Source organism: Tachypleus tridentatus, chromosome 3 (genome assembly GCF_004210375.1).
Source record: "Tachypleus tridentatus isolate NWPU-2018 chromosome 3, ASM421037v1, whole genome shotgun sequence".
Lineage (NCBI taxonomy): Eukaryota > Metazoa > Arthropoda > Merostomata > Xiphosura > Limulidae > Tachypleus > Tachypleus tridentatus.
In genome coordinates this window covers 58453443-58475403 of record NC_134827.1, presented here as the reverse complement: position 1 = coordinate 58475403, position 21961 = coordinate 58453443, and the positions used below count along the sequence as shown (strand labels likewise).

The 21961-nt window shown below is 32.8% G+C and overlaps 1 protein-coding gene and 3 long non-coding RNA genes across 6 annotated transcripts in view; 2 read left to right on the top strand and 2 right to left on the bottom strand.

The window, feature by feature from the left end:
* The window catches only part of LOC143246942 (uncharacterized), a 268555-nt gene that overhangs the window by 10524 nt on the left and 236070 nt on the right, over positions 1 to 21961 (bottom strand). The gene's annotated exons all lie outside the window — the stretch shown is intronic.
* The window catches only part of LOC143246943 (uncharacterized), a 220781-nt gene that overhangs the window by 11175 nt on the left and 187645 nt on the right, over positions 1 to 21961 (top strand). The window lies entirely within an intron of this gene.
* Positions 1871 to 12864, top strand: LOC143246946 (uncharacterized). The gene is made up of 3 exons (XR_013026277.1): positions 1871 to 1978; positions 11253 to 11313; positions 12763 to 12864. It is a non-coding gene; the product is annotated as an uncharacterized LOC143246946 (long non-coding RNA).
* On the bottom strand, positions 3746 to 20825 carry LOC143246944 (uncharacterized). Of its 2 annotated transcripts, none has more exons than XR_013026274.1 (3): positions 20692 to 20825; positions 20126 to 20202; positions 3746 to 5760 (listed from the first exon to the last, which is right to left on the bottom strand). It is a non-coding gene; the product is annotated as an uncharacterized LOC143246944 (long non-coding RNA). The 2 variants fall into 2 exon arrangements; XR_013026275.1 differs by lacking the exon at positions 20692 to 20825 and adding an exon at positions 20332 to 20461.

The window sequence follows — 21961 nt, the reverse complement described above, 5'->3', positions numbered from 1 at the left end:
TAATTTTTTCATGAACTTGTAACATAACCCCCAAATAATACAATATTGTTTTTTTTCTCCCTGTAAATAATAAAAAACGCAACAGTAAATAAATTTTATTTTTATTTTTACCAGATACACAAATTATATATATACATTCGCATGAACGAGGTTTATGTGAACCTGTATGAAGCAACACTCTAGTAAAGTTAATTTTAAACAGAAATTTCTTTTGTACCAACAATCTGAACAATATTATAAAATTTATTTCATTTCTGAATTATTTCATGTTATATCTCTGAAATCATTATCAACATTAAAAACTACGGAATTTTAACACTAACTTTCCGAAAAATAGGCTTCTCTAATATCTGTAATAAAATGGAGTATTTACGATTGAAATTAATACAATGTTACAATACTTTACACAGATACCGAAACATATGTGAAATCTCTTTTTATGGCTAGTCCTGTTTTTAATAACTATTTATTGTCTGTGCTAACGAAAAACCCACTTGAAGTAAAAATGTATTATCAAGATGGCTGGTATGGGTATTGAAACTTTAAGTAAAGTAAAGTGAAGTGAAGAACAACATTTCGACATTCTTATGTCATTTTCATGTCAACAAAGAGAAGTTGCAAAGATTTTAATGTTGTATTCTTTTTATTGTGAATAAATGTTCATAACAAATGACGTTTTTACATTATTTAAAGGTGGGGTAATATTACAGGTATCATTCTCGAAATGATAACTCATCTTCAAAGCTATAACTGTAATGAAAAGCCTGTTCTATAACTTACACTCAAGAGTTATAACTGTAAACAACGGCTTATTCTAAAATATTCGAATAATTAGCTCTCCTAAGTGGTATCTAATAATCAGTGATACCGTGAAAAATATTCTGAAGTCATTGTATATTTTTCTAGTAATGGCAAAAGATAAATATTATGAAGGCAAGAACCCTCTGTAATTCCCCCAGTAGCACAGTGGTATGTCGGCGGACTTATACCACAAGAAACCGGGTTTTGATACCCATGGTGGGCAGAACACAGATAGCCCTTTGTGAATTTTTGTGTTTTATAACAAACAACAATGGTAACCATTTGTAATAACCCAATATTTATTTTCGAATTGATGAACTGGAAATTCTAGGATAAGCAGGAAATACAGTATCAACCTAGTACGCTACGAATAACTTATTGCGTTATTGAACTGCTCCTAAAAATTAAAGGTTACTAAAATAAATAAGAAGGAATCTTTAATATCCACAACACTTGGAACACTTTTAGACACGGATATTCTACTAGTCTATTTATTAGCTATATTTTCTTTACAGGCAATACCAAGCATACAACCCGATTCAACTTTATTACTCAGCACGTTACCTACCAGCCTACCCTCAAATAGAAATTCTTTTAGGCACGATTAGAGTAAATCCATCTACGAGACTTTAGACGTTACCAAATACGTCAGTCGAAAGGGTTTGACCTTCTGAGTTCAAAACTGCAATTAAATCTCAAATACATCAAGAAATGACGGAGCTGGGAGTTAAACGTTTGGCTTAAAGAAAAACAACAGCAACTCAGAACTGTTCTCCGAGCCGCTACGCCGCGGCTAAAAATAACAGTAAGAGTTAGTTAGTATTGACCCTACAATACTGATAAACAGTATGTTTTCAAGGCGATATCGGTACAAAGATATCAGAAAATAGAATTACGATTTTAAACAAAAGGAAATAAATCTTAATTATCTGTATCCACATAATTATTCCTGTTATCGCTGATTAAATACGAAAAATAATTCACGTTAACTGCTGGTTTTGAAGAAAAGTCTGGAACGAAGATTCGAATCTTGCACGACAGCGATGTTCGTGTGACACAGGTTTCACACGTTCAATGAGTTTTTTGTTGACGTTATTAGAGCCAAATCAACTTTAAGGTTAACACCTATCTTCTAGTTCACGTTCCATATAAGATAGAAACAACTTTTCCAATCCAAGTAAGTACTTCCAAATATTTGTTTAATATTCCTGTTCAGTTACTTACTTGTCGTTTCGCCAGCCCTTCTTTTTTTTACAGGTACAACTTAAATACCTTGATTATATGACACTGAAGGGTTATTCGAATTTACAGCTCCCAGACAAGTTCACAAAATTCTCTTGAAGATGTATATTACATTACGTGAATAGTTAGTTGCACGAGGTAAAGGCTTATATTAACATAGTCTTCAAGTTCTTACACTGTCCACAAGCATGGGGGGCTCTCGCTAACACAGAAGTAATCTTACAGGCTCATCAAGATAAAATCGGAGTTCGATAAGCAGTGGGCACAGTCAAATATAGTCCGTTATGTAGCTTTGCATTTAACAAGAGACAAGTGAGCACAACCGTTAGTCCAACTGATTTTACCATATTGAGCAATTATATATTTCTGCCTAAAACCTGAGAGTAAAATCAGTTACATTTCATGTTTATTATAGTGTCGTTAAAGAAACCGTTTGTACAACGATGAGCTGACGAGCAAACGAAATTCACCTACGGCATTCATATAACCGCTGTCGACCTGGAAATTTGAAGACCTACGGGGTTGCTGAAGTATTTTGGATTTCTTTTTAAAGCGCCCTTCACGCGAAGCATCAAGTTTGATGGTGTAACAAGCTTTCTTTGGTTGCTTTACCAGTTTCAGCCCTTATAGAAGCCATATTTAAAACTTTACTGACAGGAGCTAAGTGTAAGATTTTTAACCCAAGATAACAAAAAGTAGTACCTGAAAAGTACAGTTAAGACACAATCGCTGCCTATATTTACTTTGCACAACCTCTCGACTGGCCTGAACGAGACCGAAACACTTAGAGAGACCAAAGTACGACAAAAATAAAAAGAAATTCAACGAATGAAGACATGCTTGATTGATTTTAATCAATTAATTTTAAACAATTATGTTATAACTTTTTTACAATTTGATTTACGTAATCAATGCCAGGATAAAAATATTTCTTCCAATCTCAAAAATCCTGACAACTGCTAACACGCCACTAATGACCTACAATGAACAATAAGACTTGTAACCATATAATAACAAAGTAATATTTGATTGGTGTTACATGTAAACAGCTATACTGGAGAAACTTGTTACTAAAGGAATTTGAACTTAAAACAAATTAAAAAGTCTCATAAAAGTAAAAACTATAATGAAATATATGTCGCCAAGAGACAACAGTCAAACTGGTCTAGTTTTGTCTCAGTAATTTAGGTAATAGAAATATTTCGTGCATACTTGTTCAAACAGCCGCTATTGAAAACTATCCAAACAATTTGACACGTAAAGACTGCTTTTATGAAAGTCTTTTAAAACCCGACAAGTTCAAGCGATTTATCTCCCATCAAGACTTCGCCCAAAAGCATAGGGGTCAGTGAAATCTCAGAGTCGAAAGGCAACTGGGTCTCAGCTCAGTGAGGGTCAAAGGGCATAATCAACTCCACAACCAGACGTGTGTAGGGAATGGCCACTGAAAGAAATAATTTAGTTTGTTTCGGATATTTACAAGGGCTATCTGGGTTAGTGGTCCCTAATTTTAAAGTGGCTACAACAGCGCTAACATCCAGCCCTTGAGCCACTCTAATAATTTAATTTCAATGTCGCTCTTTTGACACACACCCAAAGTGCGAGGCGCGATTTTAAGGCAACATGCCGCGAGTTGTAAGACTTCCGATTCACAGTTCAAAACGCTGACCACTGTCCAGTCAGTCACGTGATAAAAATTTTTTTTTTTTTCACATACTACGCCTAAAGATTTAATTGCTTGCTTGTTTGGAATAAAACACAAAGCTACACAATGGGTATCGAAACCCGGTTTGTAGCGGTGCAAGTCCGCAGACATACCTGTGTGACACTGGGAGGGACGTGTAAAGAGAAACAAAACTAAGACACTTTGCACGTTTTCAACAAAAGCTCGTTTCTCAAACACAACAAAAGTAACCAACTTAAGTAGAATGTATCCTTTATTGATTTGAATGCTGCAAGTGATAACAATTCTGATAGCACATATACGGTAAAATTCGAACTTTAAAAACCTTCAACAGCATACAAATATCCCTTCACAAAACATCGCGTTTAACAACAAACAAATCACTCCATTCACTTTATAAAAAGATCCACAGTGGGACAGAGATAAGTGTATCGACTTTCAAAACGGTGGATACCCCCGCTGAATATGCTCTACAATAAACATATAAATCATAATAAACAAACACTTCATAATATTCAAGATATAAAACACTCGTTAATAAGTGGCCTTAACGTTCAGCTTTAACTTTTAGGTAGAAAAATAGAAAACTTCAACGAAATATTGGTTTTTGTTTTCTTTTTCGAATTTCGCGCACGTTTACACGAGGGCTAACTGTACCAGCCGTCCCTAATTTGGCAGTGTAAGAATAGAAGGAAGGCAGCTTGTTATCACCACTGACCGCCAACTCTTGGGCTTCTCTTTTACCAACGAATAGTGGTTTTGATCGGGACACTATAATGCCCCTACGGCTGAAAGGGCGAAAATGTTTGGTGAGATGGAAATTCGAACCCGCGACCCTCGCATTACAAGTCAAGCGCAACCACCTGGCCATGCAGCGCCAGAAGAATAGTGAACTTCAAGGAAATATTGGTTTTTGTTTGGTTTTTGAATTTCATGCAGAGCAACGCGAGGGCTATTTGTTCTAGCCGTCCCTAATTTAGCAGAGTAAAACTAAAAGGAAGACAGCTACTTATCACCACCCACCACCAACTCTTGGGCTACTCTTTTAACAACGAATAGTGTGATTGACCGTAACATTATAACGCTTCCAGGACTAAAATGGCAAACTGTTTGGTGCGACGGGTATTCGAAACCGCAAGTCTCAGATTACGATTCGAGCGCTTTAACCACCTGGCCATATTGGGCCCCGAAACATCGGACAATGTGGAAACCTTTAACAACAAGATCAAAATGTGATTGTTTAATTAGTTTCTGAAACCGAATGTTAGCAACAGATTTGAACTTCGATTAGCATCATTTCTCTTTACTGACGAGTTTAATTTATTTGTTTGAAGTTAAGGACAAATCTTTTTTTACGGGCTGCCTGTGCCCCACATATACATACAAACAGATTTGCCGCTGAGAAACAAACTTTTGACCAGAGAAAATAAATCTAAAGAATTCTGTGTTGATAATAACGCATATGTAGGCTTAACGGTAAATTGTTGTGGTGACATGTCTATTTGTTTGTTTGTTTTGGAATTTCGCACAAAGCTACTCGAGGGCTATCTGTGCTAGCCGTCCCAAATTTAGCAGTGTAAGACTAGAGGGAAGGCAGCTAGTCATCACCACCCACCGCCAACTCTTGGGCTACTCTTTTACCAACGAATAGTGAGATTGACCGTAACATTATAACGCCCCCACGGGCGATTCAGCTAATGACAGAATATTTGCGAGTTTTACTGAGACCCCTTTAACTACATCATAATAAAAACTAAAAATTTTTGTTTAAAACTCAACAGAACTAAAATTAACATGCCTAAACAACAACAAAAAAAAGACAAATGTGCACGCGCTGTGGACTGACTGACATCTCCACCCCCATAGTTTCACCTCCACTGTTTATTGGTACCTTTCCTTCTGATAAACAGATTCTTCCTTCACAGGTTTCTTCAGATTAATCTTGTTCAGCATCACCGACGTGACTACTAGGAGCTGGAAAGTTGAACTTGAAGGCCATTCATACAGTGAAAACGGCTTAAAATAGTATAGTTCTGTACAGAAGAAAAATACAGTTTTGTTCACACTAAATCTTGTTCTAAATCTCAATTTAGACCCAATATATTTTTAACATTTTACTAATTCCTGGACAATTAAGATTCAAGTCACCTAAAATTTGCATAGCTTTTCTTTTCCAGTTAAATATAGAATTATAAGAAAGTTAACTGTTTAACAAGTTTTACTGCTATTCATTTAATGTTACTATAAAAACTTTGAGAAAAAACAGAATAGTATTCAGTATAAATCTTTACAAAGTTCTTGAATGGGAAAACTTGAAGTAGGCACTTCTTCACCTGCAGCAAGCAATATGTAACAAAATTACAAACTACAATACCCATAGAGTAAGACAGTACAAACAATTCATGAGGTAAAAAAACCAGCAAAAAGCACAATACCAAATTATTAAAACAATATAAAAGTAATACAAAGAATAGCAAACAAAAACTTAATCACAGCCAACATTTAAAGAAAATATTAAGAAAGTGAGAGATACCAGTACAGTATTATAAGCAAAAGACCATGGAAACATTTCAAACAAAAATATAGTAGCATTCTTACTGTTTTGTAAGAAAATATTAAAACTCCCACAATCATAGTAAACAGTATGATTTTGTAAAGTTCATTATAACACACTATTTCTTACATCTAGAATATTGCAATAACCTGTTTTGTTTTTCGTACTCAAGTTCAAATTCACTCCTCCACAATAACCAACAGTTAAACACACTCACAAGAGACAACAGAGTTCTAAACATTAATATGGATAATACCCCATACCATTTTTAACAAATGACTTGAAGGTCATCATTTATCAATCCTGCTCATTCTACATAAAAATATATGGCAAACCTATTTAGTAGAAATATACAATTCTGGTCAAAACACTGAAATAAAACTAACTTAAACCTAAAGTTAAGAGCTTATGTATGTGCTAAGATTTTAATGTTCATTATGCCTTAAATAAGATGATTTGTTTAGGTCACTTCATGTTTAAAATATGTCACGTAAGACAATATTACTATAACTGTACATTTAGGTGTGTCAAGTTATTGTTATAACATTGTTGTAAATATCTGCTGAGGTTGTACACAATGAAAATAAACAGATAACCATAATACAGTTAATTTTAAACTTTAACAACATACATGTCTGTCTTGGAATTTTATTTTTAAAGTTACGTCATCTGAATTATGTAATCACGTGCAAAATACTGTTTACAGTGGGGTACGTAGTCATTACACGTTATGAAAAGGTATATACATGGTTGTCATGTATACAGTTAATTTATAATAACTACATATTGTGTACACAGTCAAATTAAAACAATTCACTTTGCACTCATCCATATATATTTTAAAACTATGGAATATTATATACTGTTGGCTGCAAGTTGGTAAGCTACATAATAATCTAATCTGACTGAATGTACACTATCAACTATGCATATCATAAAAATGATAACATATAAGCTAATGCACTGTTATCAAATTTAATTTTCTACACGACAAGGAAAATGGATAGAAAATATAGTACAACTATCTTGCTGTTCCTGATTCAAATTTAGAAAAAAAGTTAATAACTGAAATACGACTCTTAATATTAGTACTACATTACTTAAGACAAATGTGCCGATAAAATTTATAATGATTCTTGGATGTTTTCCATTGTTCTATAAATCTGAGATTATTTCTCTTAGACACAAATTTATTCTTGCTTAATGTTGGTAATATAGCTTACCTTTCATTTATAAAAATACAACTAAACCAAGCATGTACAAGTTCCACATGCATTGCAATCATACAAACAGATCTTTTACTACAAACAACATTTGTACTTCAAAATATTCATGTTATTTGACTTTTCTGACTGATAAACTTAATACTGATTCACAGGAGTTTTGATAAGTTTAAATTAAAATCTGTTCTTTTATCAAGGAAACATCCAAATTTAGCATTATAAATTATAACTATACTTCACAAATTTTACGAAATAATATGCATAAAATTGAATCTAAAACACTAAAATATGCCTGAAAATAATTAAATGTTATATGAATAAACTAGAAATAGTTGATGGTGAAACACAGAATTGCATTACTAAGGAGACGAGTGTGTGTGTGTGTTTTCTTATAGCAAAGCCACGTCAGGCTGTCTGTTGTGTCCACCAAATGGAACTGAACCCCTCATTTTAGCATTAAGAATTCATAAATTTACCACTGTACCTGCACAGGAACAGAGTGAATCATATATACATTTTGTTTATCTTTTAGTTTGTAGATGTTATAAATCAATCTAGTGATGAACTGACAATGTCATTAATCAATTTATTTTTATTATACAAACTAACATAAAAAGTTCAAAATATGATGATAATTACATGTATATTATGATTAAAACATAACTGGACTGCATGTAAATATATCAGCACCCAAAATTAATTTATAAACATACATTTTTCAAACAATTTGAAAAACTATGAAGAAGCTTGTAAAAAATTGAAAATATTTTAAAATGAGTTAACCCATGACTTGTGAATGTCTCCACATATAAATAATAAAAAAATTGAAAATCTCCATTATTCATAAGTATGTATAACATGGTGCCACTGACATTATGGTAAATGTTTGTGTACCACTTGCATACTGGTTTCATTTTTTGAGCAACTTCTATATGTGTAGGTATGTGTTTTACTATGTAATTTTGGTTATTTCCTGAGTTTCTTTACATGTGTGTATATATATATATTGCATTGTTGTTAATAGTCCATATTACCAACTTACTGCCATAATGGACCAGCACTGAAATGTGTTCAGAATATCCCATCTATCAGTCAAAATCCAGACAGTGATGTAAATCTAGTCAGCAGCCATGAATAATCATCAAAATCATTCACAAATATCATGGTAGGGTGTATATTTCAAATTAATATCTTTTTTTTTAAAGGTTGGAGGTATAATTGGTAGAAATATTAGGGGTGATTTCTATTTATTTGCTTTCTACTTTAAAGTATTTAATGGAAACTGTATTCCCACAAAAAAGATTATAATATTATAATGTCCCAAAGCTGAAAGAACAAGCATTTTGGTTGGACAAGAATTCAAACCCACTACTCCAGACTGTGAGTTGAACTTGGAATATATAAGATCATAACACATAGTTTTGTGACTAAAAGATGAAGATTTCACAAAAATATCAGGATGAATCTGAATGACATCAACTTTCTTCTTATTTTTGTCAACAAATATAATAATAAAAAAATGTTCATTGTGGTAAACAAAATAATAATTTGATATAAGCAAAAGTTTTGTTTCTTCCTAATTCATAACAACATTCTTACATCAATATGACTTTTAAATTTGACACTGGATCAGGCTGTACAATTACAGCCTTCACAATATGTGGACTTTGCTGCAAGTAATTATGAAAGGAAAAAGTATTTAACACATTCCAGAAACAAAACTATATTTGGTACAGTATTAATAATTATAAGCAACAACTTTTAATTGAACTTTACATACATGCTACCAAAGATATTTGTATGAGATACATTTGATTTTTTACAATCAGTTTTCAAAACTACAATAAACATGCCTCAGACTGATATTGTCATAAACATCAAAAACTTTATGTTCATCAGATATAAAAGCTGACTTCAGGCTATTTGTGTTGTTTACCTTTGGTGTTAACTTTTGTATCGAGTGTATTGACATTTATAATCTTTCAAAGGTACACTGGATGTTTACATTTAAATGACATGGGTATCAGCCAGGATTCTCTATAGTTTTGATAGAAGAGTACACTTTGGAGAGGTGGTGGTGGGCTTGAGATGGGCTAAAAAAATCCATTCACAAATGATTTATAGCAGCTTTAAGGAATTAAGAAAAACTGTCTTGTTTGAAACATCAGAATTTGGAGAAAAATACATCACACAAAAAACATTTCCAACTTCTATTAATAAATGGGACAGTTGGTGAATATCTTCTCAGTTAAAATGGTCCGTTGCTTGTATAACCAAGTATTTTATCTAATAAATAACGTATGATCTTTGCAACCTTTCACATCTGTTGGTGAAAAGTGACAAAGTTAATGAGAAATTCTATGAACGTATTGTTTATGGAAGTTTTGATAAGCCAGTCTCTTAATATTTTTGGAATTACAAGAACATTCTTTTGCATCAAAAAACTACTTGCCCTAAAGTTTTACTCCATGTGAATAACTAAAGCACAAACATTTAGCATGTTCAAGAAAGAAATTACAAATATATCTTAAAAGCAAATCTTGACTTCTCCAAAATAAATCTGACCATATTCATTCCCTCTCTTTAGTTGATTACAAGTATCCAGAGAAGAAGCTTCTACATCATACAACAATAAAGTTTCACATACACAAGGAAGTGTAAAGTACTATACAACTTTGTTATGAAACTATGGATATGACTCTTTGAATGTTAACCCATTCTTAGATATCCCTCTTTGTGTGACACTGAAGGGAGAGTCTGCAGGATATATTTCAACTAGTTATATGCTATGACTACTCAGTAACAACTTAGTGATTAGCTTTCACTATGCTCTAAGTGCCACATGTAATGTGTAGAAATTCACACACCTCTATGTGGTGCATTAATACAATAGTATTATGATGTTGAACAACCAAATTACTGCTATAATGAAATTATGTACCCTTCTTTATTGTTAACATGATTTTACTGATATTTACCAAAATCAAGTTTTGTGTGTCTGCAGCATTGTTGCCCTTGCAAAAGATGCCATGAGAAAGCTTTCATGTCCAAAGCACCCCACTCTTTCATGTGTGTTCCATAAACCATACAGTACATGAAGACGATGCTTTCACAAGGCATGTTAGAACAGTTTAATAGCATATATAATATTTAAGTATTGCTTCTGGTGGCTTGAATGTTATTTATTATTTTATACTAGTAATTGTATTTGTTTCATTCTACACCTTCTTAACTGTATGACTATGTGTAGGGGTGTTATCACATTTGTAGATTTACATTCAAAATCTATTGAATGTACATTATTGAACCATTATTTTATGAATATATGTGAATTCATGTGGTAGCAGATTGTAAATTGTAATTCAAATGTAATAGTACACAATAATTAATTAATTTAAAAATAAATATTAAAACAATTTCCTAAATATCAATTTTTGTTTGTCATGCACTATGCTAAATGCTTCTTTGGTTTAAATTATATTTCTGATATCCAAAGGCAAATTTTATACTTTTTTAACAAATAGAAATTTAAATTGCCAAATTTTGGCAAACTTGAATATAAAATAAAAAACCTCCTTTCTTATCTATTTTCTGAAATATTACTATATTTAGAAAATCAAAAAAGTTAATTCTGTCCATTTCTTTGGTTTTTGGAAATGACTGTTAACACATTCTTACTTTGTTCTATGAAATGTTTATAGCCAATTGAAAGCTCAGAATTTTTTAGAAATAATATGTGGTATTTAAGGTTTTGAAAATTGTCTTCATGAGAAGATCCTTATTTTGTTGTTGTAGACTCACAAGGAAAGGTAAGATGAATGATGTTTGGAAAATATTTTTAGACATAAATACACTTTAATTAATAAGAATTATTAATTACACTAGACATCTGTGGTACTTAAATATAACCTTTGATGTTCTTTATATCAATGTGTGTATATAAAACAAGAACAATATTTTACATACTCCAGTTGTAAAATGTGACAAGGATCAACAAACTGTGGAAAGTGAGTACAAATTCATTGACAAGGAAAGATCATTGTTGATCTATATTTCTTTACTTAATGTTCCGTGCTCTATGAAAATTGATATTTCAAGATTTATTTGTAGACAGTAATAATAACATGTATATACATTATATATATACATAAAATGTACTGTATTACAACTGAAATGTGATTGTATTCTACAAAATACTGGTCCTCAACAAAGTTATTTCATTAATATCATATATATCATTATCAGCAGATTTTAGTTCATTTCTGTGTGCTTGTGCATCATGCTGATTCAAAGATTTATAAAAAGAATCCAGTTCATGATGAACATTGTAATTGTGTCTGTTGAGGTTCACACAAATAATGGTTTTTACTGTTTTATTTACTGATGAAGTCATGATCAGAAAATTATTTTTGGGACCCGTTTGGTCGTACATAAGTAGTTTAATATTTCACTGCATGTAATAGGTATGCAGCAGCTATTCCAGATGTATGATAAATTTTTTAGAGTGTTTTTCAAAAATTGGTTTTCATTCATAGTTTTAACACTTCACAATTTTAAACTTTTGATTATTTTATTTAGTACGTTACATTTTCTGTTGTAACATACTTTTTTTAAATGCAGTTAAAGTGTCTATGTAAATGAGATCCAAGTCTTATATGAATACTAATCTTTTATTTTAGGCAAATGTTATACGCTGTATTTATTGTGCTGTAACACTTGTAGTTGCGTTTTTATTGTCATGTCATCCTGAAGTGAGATGGTTTTAAATCATTACAATAATTAGTACTTCCTTACTATGAAATGATCTGTTATAAAGTGCACTAGGTTCAGAGTTAGACTTAACAGTGTGGAATATGTATTAAAGTTATGGATTTCATCTCTATCTACACATCTTGTTCAATTCTCTCTGAGCCTGTTGTAGTCCTAAGAAACCTGTAAGACAGTAGTTGGATGGAGACTTATTTTTAATGTTTGAGTAATGATTACTTTGTTGATTGCACAATGATATTAGCTTGGATTTCTTATTGTTCATGTTTGAAACAATTCTGTGCAAAACATTTATGGATTTGTATTTTGCAGCTACTTATAACTGTGCGATAGGCATTACTGTACTTGAATACCACACATTAAGGTCAATCTGAGGCTTAGTTTAATAAACTGAGTGCAAGGTCAGCTAGTGTGCTTTCTAAAGAGAATAAACTATGGTTACTTGAAAAGTTAATTTCAATGATTAGCCAAGTGTCTCATCATCTGATTAGTGACGTGCATGAATGGATTAAGAAGATTCCCACTATCCCTATCTACTATCTAGCAAAGCCACAGCCAAGGGAACTGGCTTGGAGAAATCAGCACAACTAGTCAAAGTTCACAGTTCCTCCTGCACAATTTCTCAGCCTTTGCAAAGTGTATTCATAAGTAAACTTGTGTTGTTGTTGTTATAGTCTCATGAAGAAAGGGTGATGTTCAAAAGGTTTTTCTTTTTTAGAACAGATACAGTTTACTTTATAAAATTATTAACTGCAATGAAATTTTGTAGTATGGATAAAATAACTTATGATTTTGTATTATTTAAAAATGGTTACACAAAAAAATAACATTTTACATACTACTTTTGGAAGTTTGAAAGTTAGGTGGTGAAAATACATAATCTGATACCACATGTCTAATGAATGGCATAATATCATAACATTCATATCAATTTCTATGACTCAATGATGAAAGCTGGATAAGAAAAATTTAATTACCACAAAATTTTTCATTAAACATTTTCTTCAAAACACTAATTTCAAATCAGGTGGTTAAGGCACTCAACTTGTAACCCGTGGGTTGCGGGATTAAATCCTCGTCACAACAAACATGCTGGCCCTTTCAACTGTGGGGGTGTTAAATGTGATGGTCAATTCCACCATTCACTGGTAAAAGAGAAGACCAAGAGTTGGTGATGGGTGGTGATGACTAACTGCCATCCCTCTAGTCTTACATTGCTAAATTAGGGAAGTCCAGCACAAATAGCCCTCATAAAGCTTAGCTCAAAATTCAAAACAAACATGTTTGGTTTTAAACTGTAAATTATAATTCAAATTTTAGTGTTATACATTAGTTAAGTTTTTAACTTAAAAGTAAATACTGAAAAACAATTTCTAAATATCAGTTTTTATGCATTATATGATATGCTCAAATAAGAGTTTGTAATATTCAAATACCAAGTCTATAGTTTCTTAAGAATTAGGAACTCAAATTACTAATATTGAGAAGTTATAATATGGAAAATTGAATCTCCCATCTTTTCTGCTTACTGCATTAACTGAATTAATCTCAGTGCCCCTACCTACCTCTTGCCATTTTGGAAGTACTTCTTTAGGTACACTTTCTTCTGAATATGACTCAGAGCTAAGTTACCGAATTTTATAAATTATTGTGCAATTCTAAGATACTGATATTGTAATTTATGACCTTTTCTTATTTTGAAATGTACACATGCTAAATCTAAATGATTGTTGTTTTATTTCACATCCTACTGTAAAATTTTATGAGACTTGATATTCAGTACTGAGTCAAGCCTCAAATGAATAAAAAAGTTCAAAATAGAAAATATTATTGTTTACTCTACTTCTTTATTTACTGTTCTGTATTTTAAGATAACTTAAATTTAAGAACTTTTTATAACTTATAACTTAGTTGTGACGATTTTACAAAATACTAGTTCACACAAATACAGCCAATACAGGTCACTTTGTAAAGACGAGTTTTAGGTTCTTGGATAAAGTAACACGTGCATGTGTACTACATCACAGCATCTGATGTAATGTCAGCCAAAACGGCTGTAGGGTCAATTTAATAAAAGTATAAACATATGTATAAATGAATAATATTATGATATTTTAAGATATTCAAACAAAACCTCTGTGTTTTTATATTATAATGTTTAGTCATTCTACAAAGAAAATAGTGTAATTCATTTGTAGGGTTAATTCAAAATTTAAAATGAATCTTCCATTGATCTTCATAAGCACAGTTACCTTATGAATATTGATATACTGTTTGTCATCTGAACAGAACTAACAAGTGGAAGAAATTCCTCTGAGCTGAAAACCGAGTGACAGTAAGCAACAAGAAGATAATCTTTGTTACCTTATTTTCAGTGTTTATTTAACTAAACAGAATTTTATGCATTAGTATATATTTCATAATGTCTACATGATACATTATAAATTACACGTGACATGCATCATTCTCTTGGCTTCAGTATATTCAAGGACCATGTTTAACTCTGTTAAATTTGATAACTTTAGTCAACTTTAAATGAGCTATTACAATAAAAGTATTTAATTAAATACTTTATTTAATACTGGAAACATAAAATAATAAAATCAATAGTATATTTTTTTAATTTGGTGAACTTAAACAATGACATATTTGCTTACTTGAATAAGGACAAAGACACATGTTTACACAAAATCAACTTAACTCCTTTTATTATGCACACACTTTTTTTTCTGGTATTTGAGGACACTGAGTAGGATAAAAACTATATCTTTCCCAAAACATAAGCTTGATGTATAATATTTTTCAAAATTGTTTGCTAAGTTCAACAGTTTTAATAAACTAAAGAAATATAAGCAAAAATATAAAGGACTCTTTCCAAAATGATTGCAAAGTTATTTAATAAAATAAGCTTACACAATAATTTTGATCCAAATAGCCTGTATCTAAATGCGAGACACTACAGTAAACTATGACTAAAGATTTACTATTACTGCATGGTTGAGTAATTACCATAACATTGCTCATCAGACTGCTATAATTTTATATTTCACAACTTTGATATGATGATCTCTTTATCACATCAATAAAGTTACACAAAACTTGCGTCATAGTGAAACAGGCATACATTTTATACTTGTGAAGAATATCCAAGTTTTAACTAAAGAAAATACTTCATAACATTAATCATTAAGTTTACCATAGATAGTTACAAAAATGACTGGTCCACTGCCTATAACTTTTATTTATAAAGATATGTTCCAGCAAATATTTAAAAGAAAAAATTAAAGTTGATCAAAATAAAATGTCTTGTTTCACATGGAAAGTTAATGTTAGTATTAGCATGATAAAGAGTAATATTATAATCTGGAATCATACCACTGATGAATGCAAGAAACTAAAAATAAATTTGTCAAGTGTAAAGCAAGTTCTAAAACACGGATCAATAGTTTTTTATGTTTAACTTTCATTTTCAGTATTGCTACAGAATTTAGTAAGTTTTACAGACTGATTGATATATAGGCCACCTAATTTATGTATAAATCTTCAAACACAAGTTTTATTGTGTGAGAAGACTGCAACACTAAAATCATTCAGTGTAAAGGCCTTTACTGTTTTCCATGATTAATTTTTTAATGGAAGATTAACCAACTATTAAAAGAAAAACCTGCAAATGAACAGACAAAAATATTATTATTGAAATTTCACTTGTTACTAAAAAGCAAAATTATCAGTTTGTAGGCACAAGGATGTTAATTCAGTTTGTTTGTAAGAAAAGAAGTTATCTCAGCTGAAATATAGATAGAAACAAATTTCTTCCAGCAATGTGTTTAAACTGATCACTTTCTTGGCAAAAGAAACAGACATTTCATAATTATGTTACTGAAGACCCAATCCAGGAACTTCAAACTACTTTTTTCTAGTAAATTACAACTAGTTATATTGTGATTTCACTTTCCTTACACTTCTATGAAAAAGAGATTCTCATTTAACATTTAGACGTGTAGACATAACAATGAAATAAAACTCTAGACTAGCACTTCCTGAAGTCTTGTTGTCCACATCTTCCCTTTGATAAATGTGGTTTCTTCCACACACACCCTTTATCAAATGAAGAGATACAATACACACAGATTAAAATGTTATATGTGTTGTTGCAATTACTTATAACGTCATTAATAAAAAAATACATTAAAATGCTTAATTTTGCATTATTACACAATCAACTGCACCCTAACTGCTATTGTTCCCTCCACCTACACTTTTGGAAATGTTTATCAAAACCATATTAATTGTTCCCCTGTAAATCTTATATACCCTAACTGCTTCATTCACAATATAGATAATACAAATAAGTAAGCAATACACTGGCCCAGTGGTTGCAGCTGTAAGTCACTTCAGCTTCTTGTAGCCTTTGTATGCAAATTCTTATGGCAGAAGAACAAAACTTTTATTGGTACACATGACAGCAAATAATGTAATGGAGACACAGAACAAATGATTCTTTCTATTTCTTCTGCTACTGCTTTGGTGTGTGAAGTGTATATGTTTTCTTAAAGCAAAGCCACACTGGGCTATCTGCTGTATCTATTGAGGAAACAAACCCCTCATTTTAGTGTTGTAAAGACGAAGACTTACTGCTGTTAAAGCTAGGGGCACTGTCTTAGTTAATAGATGCTTTACCATCAAAATTAATGAACATGCCTCTGAAACATCACGTGATGTGTTTTTCCCAGAAAGGTCGAGAACTTTACATTTTTTGTCATTTTAATGTCCCATATGTAAATTTTATACATACAACAGATTATGAAAAACACTAATATCTTTTAATATTACCTTAACTGAAGCATGTGAATAATAGATACATAGTAAACTTATATCTCTCTAGACTCAGTCTGTAATCCAACGCAAATGGAATATTTTTAAAAGCATCGATCCTACGGGATTCCCAGGCTTCGACTCGACAAACTTCTAAAATTATCTTTGCTAGAGAGGAGCAGGCCGAATTCGATTGGTCGGCCTCCTTAGGGCATGAATAGGTGACGTGCACTAGCACTATTGTCTACGACTCAACGTCATGTCCTGAACCTCGCCTTCGCCCGCTGGCGACAATTTTCCCTAACCTCTGCTGTCCGTCATTCATTATTGGTGAAAATTTTATTACCTTTTACAGTTACTACAAGAGATTGAAGGTAAATTGATTATTATTTAGCATATTGTTGTGACTTTACTGAATTTATTAAAATTTTTGCTTTCAGATGCATCTGATTCTATGTACAGTGTGACCTCGTTATTCGCGGGGTTACGTTCTTTACCCTCCCGCGAATAGCGAAAACCGCGAATATTGGATGCAGTTTTAAAACGTATATGTATGCGATTATATACTATATGAAATGCTTCCCAAACACTAATGATACTTATACTCATTGATGCAGTAATAATGTAGCAATATTGCATACTGTTATGTATTTCACTAAATTGTACCGTGCGTTACCGGGCTGTGCTTTGCCGTTTGCGTTGTTGGGGAAGCTGAGGCAGTCAGCCAATAGCAGTCAATCTTGTTTGGTGAAGACGACAATTGATAAAACGGCTTGATTGAGTAAATACAACAGAAATCTCCTCGAAAAGCCCTTTCAGTCTCTGTGACCTACAAAACGCAGTTCGCGCATAACCCGCGAATGGCGAACCCGCGAATAGGCGAGGTCACACTGTATTTTGCTATTCTCAATTAATTTAAGTACCGGAAGGCTATGATCGGGATGCCAATTTAGAAACGTGTTTCTGTCCATAAGAGGTTCCATGTGTAAATAAATTCTATGTTTTTTTCTACTTTGCTATTTTCGTGAGAATAATTTTTGTTTTGATTTCAGGGCTAGTAAAATGTCAGCAGTTAAGAAACGAAAAATTGATGATGAGGGAAGGTTATTCAACAGTGAATGGTGCACAAAATATCTTGTTGTCCCACATAATCAAGGTGTTGTCTGCCTCGTCTGTCAAACTACAATTGCAGTCATGAAAGAGTACAATATTAAGCGACATTACGCAACTAAGCACTCCTCCCAGTTTGATGAAATTGTTGGTCAGGCACGAAAGGACAAAATTGAACATTTAAAACATCCATTGAAAAGCAACAAGGTGTTTTACCACTTTCAAGAAAAATTCAGAACTGGTGACAAAACTGAGTTTTAAGCTTTGTGAATGTATGGCAGAAAAGGGAAAGCCTTTCAGTGATGGAGAATTTATTAAAATTGTTTAACAATATTCACAGAATATGCATGTCCAGAGAAAAATATTTGGTGGAGCAAACTAGCCTTTCCCTTTACTGTCTCACGCAGGACAAAAGATCTTTCAGAGGACATCAAAGAAACTTTGAAAGAGAGATTGAATTCGTGTGAAGCTTTCAGTCTGGCTTTGGATGAAAGCACTGATATCAATGACACATCCCAACTTGTCATTTTCATCAGAGCTGTTACTGCAGGCTTTGATGTTTTCGAAGAGTTTTTAGATATGGCAAGCCTTTCCTCCACAACCACAGGACAGGATATTTGTGAACAAGTGCTTAAGGTTGTAGAAAAGTTTGAACTGAATCCTTATAAATTATGTGGTGTTACAACAGATGGTGCTCCTTCCATGACAGGTAGGACAAATGGATTCACCAAGAAATTTCTAACTGCAATTGGAGCACAAGACGTAGTTGTAAGCCATTGCATTATTCACCAAGAGAGCTTGTGCACCAAAGTTCTGGATTTTGCAGAAGTCATGAAAAATGTCGTCCAATGCGTAAATTATATTCGAACACGAGGATTAAATCATCGACAATTTAAAACTTTTTTAGATGAGCTGGACAGTGAGTATTCAGATGTTTTGTACTTCTCTGCTGTACGTTGGCTTAGTAGAGCTGCTACTTTGAAGAGATTCTGGAATCTGCGAGAGGAGATTAAGTTCTTCATGGAGAGCAAACGTCAGAATGTGGACTTCTTGAGCAATGAGAACTGGCTGAATGACTTAGCATTCCTCACAGACATTACACAGCATCTGTCTGATTTAAACTTAAAACTACAAGGGAAAAGTCAACTTGTGAATAAGTTGTTTGAGCATATTTGTGCTTTTGAGAAGAAATTGGAACTTTTCAGGTTCAGTTGAGAAGAGCCATATTGACCCATTTTACATGTCTTGCAACCAGGAAACTGGAATTTCCTAATCTGGATTGCACCAAATATGGAACCAGTGTACAAAAGCTGCGTGATGAGTTTGCAAACAGATTTCCAGATTTCAGACAAACTGAAATTAGATTGAAATTGTTCGCTCAACCTTTTGATTTGGCAGTGGAAGACAGTCCTGATGATTGCCAAATGGAACTCATTGAACTGCAGGCTGACATGGACACTAAAGGAAATTCTCTGAAAACAGTTTGCTAGACTTTTACAAACTCTGTGTACGTGAAAAGTTTCCCAATTTGTCCCGTCATGCACAAAGAATTGCCTCCCTTTTTGGTAGCACCTACTGCTGTGAGCAATTTTTCTCCAAAATGAAGCTCATCAAAACCAAATGTAGAAGTCAGCTGACTGATGAACATTTGACCAGTCAGTTAAGAGTGGCAACCACTTCTGTCAAAGCTGATATTGACAAGCTCTGCAAGGACTCTAAATTTCAAGTGTCGCACTAAAATGATCACTCATGCAAAAATATAAAATATTATTGCTTGCATTTTGAGAATTTTTTTAATTTATTGTGCATGTACACGAATAAGCTTGTTTTTTAAGTGGCCCCTTGATTGATGAAGTTGGTTATATGGCCCACCGACGAAAAATGTTGCACACCCTGCTCTAGAGTGATCACTCTTAATCAGATACGTACTTGTACGATGGTCGACTCCTGTCATACGAGCTTGAAACCTCCTGCGAGTTGACTATTTCTCACAGAACACGGTAAACCTACATAACAAAGAACATAGTTCATTTCAGCCAGACAGATCATTTCTCGTCAGAACGGATAAGTTGATGTTCACGTTTTATGGACTGACGACCAGAATAACAAACGTGTTGTAATTGTAAGACACGTACTGTTGACTATCACATAACATTTAGGAGATCCTGTCGATTACAATTCACTTCCAGGCTACGTTAACGACGTCTGGCTTAGTTTATCACAGTAATGAGATATGTACACCAACACAGAGTTAATCAACTAAAAGTTTATCGATATTCAGGAACTTATATTCCTTAAATTGATCTTTATTCAATTCGATCGTTCTAACTGGTATTGACATACAACCCAATTAACAAATGGATATTACACTTCCCTCTCCCACTACCGCCATGCTTGTTTTAAAATTTCTCTTCCTTCACTTAAGCGCCACGTAGTTACTGATCGATTTATGGTTTTGGTTTCTCTTGTTTGACATAAAGGGTGAATTTGCTTACCAAAAAATCACATCCAACTGTGCAAAGTATCAACTAAATCGTTCTTGAAATTCGTTTTTATTAATTTTTCTTCAGTTAATCAATGTAGAAATACTGCATTTGAGACTACAAGTGACATTTATTGTATCATAAATGCAAAAATAATAGTTTAGCATGACATCTAGCAACAATCGAAGCTCCAATAACAATTTTATACAGAAAACGTACATAACAGATCACATTGTTCTTGTATTAATACCTCCAAAAATGATAAAATTTGAAAATTTTACTTTATGTGCTGAGTGTTTTCATCAGTAAAGATGTTTTCTGACTGATTTTATACAAAACATGTAATTTAAATCAGTAATATCGCTCAATTTCATTTCCTTTTTTCAAAACAAACAAACCTACTGAAACATAGTTAGGTAAAATAACATTTTATACAGCTGACACTCCAAAGAAATTGACTAAAACTTTTCTAATGGCCAGCTGTACATATGTGCAACTCTATAGCTACCATCCTAATGTGGCCTGGCATGGGCTAGCGCGTTAAGGCGTGCGCTTCGTAATCTGAGGGTCGCGGGTTCGCGCCCGAGTCGCGCCAAAACATGCTTGCCCTCTCAGCCGTGGGGGCGTTATAATGTTACGGTCAGTCCCACTATTCGTTGGTAAAAGAGTAGCCCAAGAGTTGGCGGTGGGTGGTGAAGACTAGCTGCCTTCCCTCTAGTCTTACATTGCTAAATTAGGGACGGCTAGCACAGATAGCCCTCGAGTTGCTTTGTGCGAAATTCCAAAAGAAACAAACCATCCTAATGCCAACTATCTCTCCACTTCCACTGAAAACAAAGCTTGAAAGACTAGATCTCGATCTAAATATAGAAGTAAACACTCACATTAATCTTCAGTAAGAATAATCTATAAATTGAGCCAGATATGAAATCCACAGTTATTACACCATATATACAGTGATAGACATATGAGAGACTAAACCTCACAAGATATCAATGGTTATGAAAGAAAATAGTACCATTATTCTCAGCTTTCAATCAGTTTCAAAACGTTCAAGTTTCTACATTTTAAACTGCATAATAAACTTATTTCAAAGATGGCTGACATGTTAATAAATACAATATAAACCTAAATATATTTTTCCGAATGAAATCAGACTGGAGGCCAAGTGTTCAACATAAGGAATTAGAAAATGGTCCTTAGAAGACTGACAGAACAGTTCAGAAAAACTATTCCATGAATAAAGAAAAATAACATTTTCATTTTCTAAATTTCTTATGCC